Raw genomic sequence first — 5,951 nt, forward strand, 5'->3', positions numbered from 1 at the left:
CTAGCTTCTGGTTTTTTAGGAGTCAGTTTTTCTAAGTTTTCAGCAGAGCATGATGAGTCCACCATTGGTGGTCGTTTAGAGAATAGATCTTCCAAGTTGGCGAGCATGCTGGATCTATTGCGACTTTGGGACAGGCGTGACTTGTTCTTCTTCAAGTTTTCTTCAACTACTCTGAGTTGACCCCTGATAATAGACAAATAGGTAAAAAATCATGAATTTTGATAAGTGTGAGTGATGTATTAAACCACAGCAAATCATCTGCTTCCAGATTAAATATCTGCATCTGCACCTACCTTGAATGACTAAAAGATTCCAGAAATATAGTTTAAGAATATATAATATACGTTTCCGTACTTGCTAAATATTGTGATCCTATAGAAATTTTCAAAGAGCATCAACTAATTGGAATGATTCAAAAATGATTGCTATTGATGGGGAGATCTGACAAAGACAGGTCCAGATATTTCAAGATACAGGGCAAGAAGTGCAAAAAAAAAAAATTCATAGGCCAATTCTTCAGCTATATAGACCATAAACTAACCATAAATCTTTCCTGTTACTAAAAACTGTGAAAATGATATGTTTGCTGTGCAGTCTTTGTGACTATCATCTTTTTTGCCACATGATTAAACCTAAATTCTGTCTATCTACCTATCCATAAATTATAATAATACTGACTTTCCTTTACCTTATGAAATCAGAATCCGATGACGGCACACCTGTATCAGGCGTCGTAAACCCATCAGGACTTGGCGAGGGCGGTAAAGGTGTACCCCTCACCAGTATAGCTTTGCCGTCATGCTGATCCCTATTACAGGACGAGGAGCGCCAAGAGCGTCTGCGCATATCTCCCGAAGACGTCCGGATCATGGCTCGGGAAATGATCGGTCCTCCTCCCCCAAGAGAGGGGCAGATGTTCTGGGATGGTCCACTAGAGGATCTGGTTTGAGGGGAAGACATCTGGGGAATAGATAAAAAATGCATCAATGCGCCATATAATATAGATAACCCCTAATTAAGATGCTGTCTAAGTTTCTTGACGGCTTTAGATAAATGTAAAAACTTAGTAAGAAGTAAGAAGATCTAATTTTATATTATTTAATTTAATGTTTTAAAGGATTATTACTGTTCATCATCAAATAACCAAAAAAATCTTGAGGAAGTCACCTAAATCCAAGTTTTTATAATTATCTCACTCAACTCAATAACTAATACATTATATAACTCACACTTTGTGATTCAAAAGAAGAGGTTTCAGAGTTCAAATCTATCATCTGTGGCCTGCACGAGGATAAATCTCTAGAATTGTTTGGAGTTTCCCTTTAATAATCACAAATAAAAATAAATATATCAGATAATAAATATGGCAGCAAAGTAAACATAATGATATTATGAAATGTTGTATCTTAAGATAAGACTTCTATATATTCATTACCCCACATAAGAATTTATCCTCTTAGGCTGTCCACCAGCAGCCAATCCTTCCAAATGATCATAACACTTCAACATGAGTGCTTCTGCATCATCATCATAAGATTCCAATAAATCATGCGAACATTGATGAGAAGCTCCTTGAGAATAACCTCTTGAGGAAGAATTCTGATGAAAATGATCGTAAGCACAAGAGTCACAACCTTGGCATTTGTGGTTGTGTTCATTTTCACAAGGCATCACGTGTTGTGAGTGCGATGGGGAGCAATATCTGATGAAGAATAAAAGGTATGCTTAGAATTTAAGTTTTTTTGGTATGTGTATGTGTATTAGTACCTGTCTTCTTGATGTTTACATTCTTGATGCGGATGTGAAGGTGAAGTCATGGCGTTGTGCTTTTTTGGGTGGTAATTACCATCGCGCTTTGGCTGGTTGTGGTGAGCTGAATGAGCTGGGTGATTTGGTTGTCCATGATAACCTACAGAAAATTTTATTGCAATTTAGAAAAGGAACCAACTTCAATAAAAAAGTCAGAAAATTTTCATCAAAATTCTATTTACTTGGATGATGTTGTTGTTGATTCTGATGACAGCATTCTTTGCATCCCGAGTTATGACATTCTTGTTGATTGTGAATCTCTGGATTATGATATTCATGAGGTCCTGGTCTATATGTTTTCTGAGTTCCTGGCCTACATGAATCCTGAGGATTTAGGAATTTATTATCATTGGCCTTGGGAGAACATGGGGGAGACTCATGATGAGTGGGCGATAGTGGACAACCAGGTGAACAAGCCTAAATACACAATATATTATCATAACACATAAAAGTTGATGTCAATATTTTGTACTTACCTGATCACATCCTGAGCAAAGTGGTTTATTATTTTTTGAAGTCTTTCTCGGAATGTATTCACATGCTTCAACTTCCGCTTTAGAATTAGGACCTAACTTCCTCCCTTGTATAATATGCTCCAAATTAATCTGGATCTTTTGGCCCTTGGTCAAGGGTTTATTTCCGCACTGCTTAGGACTTTCTATGGACTTATAACTAGTTTTATTTTTACCCAACTCTGCTGAGGGAGGCGATTTCTGATAACCTTGATAATAACTTGGACTCAAATTCAGACTATTTTCACAACTCTCAATTTTTTTGTCAGCTTGAACCACTGGTTTACCTCTTTCTTGACCACCTGCTAGTTTCTGAATACCTCTTGGTGATTTGTTGTTCGGTGAAGAATGGCCTGAAGGTGCGTGATGATCGATTGGGCTGCTGCAGTGATCGGAGCACTTAACGCGGTTGTTGTCTGGGCACTGTGGAGATTCGTTGTCGGCGCAGCAGGCATGACCGTTTTCCAAACAGCGGTCGTGTTCGACTTCGGGGCAGTGGTGATGCTGGTGGTCATGGTCATGTGGCGGAGAGTAGCCTCCGCGGCTTGCTGCAGAAGACTTGTGTCGAATTGCATGCGCAGAATTTTTTGTGGCGTGCCAAGATCTGAGGAAGAAGAATAAAATAAGAAAGTGCATCCTCAGAGCTCCTTCTTAGTTTGTTGTTTATAAACAATATTTTTTGAAGAATGAATTGAAATATAATAGTAAAAAAATTTGAATTTAAAACATATAATTTGAAATTTAAGTTTTATATCTTAAAATGTAAAGTAAGATAATGCAAATATTGAAATGTAACATACATATGACATTGATAATGTTGAATGTATATTTATAACTCTTCTCCTAATGTAAGGTAAAATCATTTATCTTAAGAGCAATCTTATTCACTAATAATATGTGAGTAATATTACCAACAAATTAAAAATATAGTTGAATTTGAATGTCATCATCCATTACCTTCTGCTGGTGTTGGACAATGTACGTTTTGGCCCCTGCGCAGATCTCCTGCTCGTGTTCGAAGGAACTTTTCTCGGCACTCCTGCTATTGCTGCAAGAGGTCCTCCAATAGAATTAGATCTGCGACGTCTAATGTTTGCAGAAGAAGTCTTTCTCGTTTGCATAGGAGCTGAATGCAAAAAAAAAAATAATAAAAATATCACATTAATTTATAAAAATGTATTTTCTTTATTTACATTTAGGAGGCAGATACATGTCCAAATTTGCTGGCGGCAACGGAGGAGTGTAGGGTCTCTTCTGCGGCATCCCAAAGAGTTTTGAAGGTCGTCTACCAGGTACTGCTGCAGCAGCTGCCGAATGCGGTGGCGGCCATTTGTCGTGGGCCCCCCTGCACCTGCCAGTAGTAGTAGCACTGAATAGATTAGAATAAAATAAAAATGAAATAAAATAAGTAAATAAGAAAACTATGATGGCTATATTAGAAAGTTGAAAAAAATAAAGCCGCTTACTTTATCTTTTTCTCAAGCTTAGTACAATAAGTTTGGAAGTTTATTTGATAATGTTTTTCACCTGCAATTTTCAGCCATAAACGGCAAAGGCACAGGCAAGACTGAATCAGCAGGCTTTTCCATAGTTCTCGGCGTTACTCTTCCTCCTCCGAACTTTTGTGTGACTGGCGCAGCAGCATTTATCATCTGCTGCATATGTTGTCTGCAGAATGCTGGCTTGGACGTTGTCTGGTGGGTCTCTGATGCAAATCCATCTTCAGAGGAAAGAATAGAAGTTAAAATAAGAACATTTATCATATTATTTTATTTTTAACTTCCGAAATGAGAAGTTGGTTTTCGCCGAAAAATCAGATTTGATCATTTGATGTTTTCTAGACGTTTCAAGTCATCTGAATCAGTTGTCACCGACATTTGCAAGTATGTGATTGTTTGTATGTATTTGAGCCGAAGTTTGGAATTTTCTCGACGAATCCTCAAAAACGGATTATTCGATTTGAAAAAAAATTAAAAGCCATTCAATGAATTTTGATTAATACTCGCGTTGAAAGTTGGCAACAATTTCGTCAGTAGAATTCTGTTTCAACCTAGTTTAAGTTAATTTGCTGCTTCAGGCTTGCTTTTGATTTTGTTTAAGGTTGCTCGTCTGTAAACTCCTTTCAATTTGATTTAGTTTAGTTATCAATATTTGTTCATCACTACCAAATTCAATTTGCTCGTTACTGAAGTAGTGCTTTTTTAGCTTCTGTTAGTTTGCTCATCAGCTCTTTTTATCTAGGACAACTTACATTATCCCTAGGCGTAGTCGGTCTACTAGAAACATTCTTTCCGATTCGAGGTGACGCAAGAGAAGGTCGAATTGGAATTTGAGGATACGGTTCCAATTCTGCACAGGAACCTATAGCAGGGCAAATCTCCGATTCTAAAACTGACTCTGGTGAATGCATTGGAGAGTGAGATGGAGAATGCTGGCATTCGCAATCAGATCCGGAAGCACGGGTTCTCATATTGGGACTGTGCACCTGAAATAACAAATATTCTCTTGTGAACATATATAAAAATATATTGAAATTATTTGTGTTATCTCACTTGATCATGATAATTTTGACGCGGTTGGTGGTGCCCATATTGCTGATCTTGATGATGACAATTACCATCACAAACATGTGAATCATTCTGCTGCCCATGCTGGACGGGATGGGCTACCTGTTGATCATGACAATGATCTTGGTAATCATTGTGATGCAAGCAATCATTGTGATAACACGGATGAGCATCATCTTCATGATGCAAACCATCATCATGACACGGTAAATTACTATTGTGATGATCAGGAAGAACGTGACCATCATGTGGACAAACCCCAGCATTCCAATCTTCTTTACCCATATGAGGGCATTCATGGCCTTGACTTTGACCTTGATCAAAGTTCTCATCATGGTGTTCACATTCGTGTGGTCTCATGTCCTGGTGTTGCATATGGTTATCATCATGAGCATGATTAGTTATATCCAAAACGCGCTGGTTGAGTTGTTGCGCTTCCTGGTGTAAACGCTGCTGGTCTTTAGAAGGTAATTGGTCTTCAAGATGAGTAGGTGATTTTGGGCAAGTCTCCACAGGACATTGCTGATTGGTTTCTGGATATCAGGTGTAGTGGGAGGTTGTACCTGCCGTTTTTGGAAATCTGGCTGGTTGTAATTTTGTTGATCATGTTGATGTGGTATCTGCTGACCGCATGATGGATTAGTACAAGTTTTGTTTGTTTGTGGAGAAGGGGTGGGATTATTTTGATGAACATTAGGTACATGTTGTAGTCTGTTGCCCCTATTGTGCAAAGGCTTTCTTTCAGATGATGTGACCCGTTGTCTTTATTTTGATTTTCAGCATAATGCAATCGATTCGGTTGGTGATTACTTTTCGGTGGGTGTGCTGGATTCATATTACGTTGATGCAACTGTTGGTTGCGCAGCACTTCATCAAAATTAGGTTTAGAATTATTCCTTTGCTGATGGTGATGAGCACTACCATGGAAAGTATTTTGCTGTTGCTCATTATGATGTAAGTTGTTGGCTTGAGGTTTGTGATACTCTGATTTTGATCATCATAAGATCGATGCTGATGCTGATTCCTATTAAAACTTTGATTATGCATACTACTATCATGATGA

Source organism: Ctenocephalides felis, unplaced genomic scaffold (genome assembly GCF_003426905.1).
Source record: "Ctenocephalides felis isolate EL2017-DRISC unplaced genomic scaffold, ASM342690v1 CF-g0.4_SCAFFOLD_00845, whole genome shotgun sequence".
Classification (NCBI taxonomy): domain Eukaryota; kingdom Metazoa; phylum Arthropoda; class Insecta; order Siphonaptera; family Pulicidae; genus Ctenocephalides; species Ctenocephalides felis.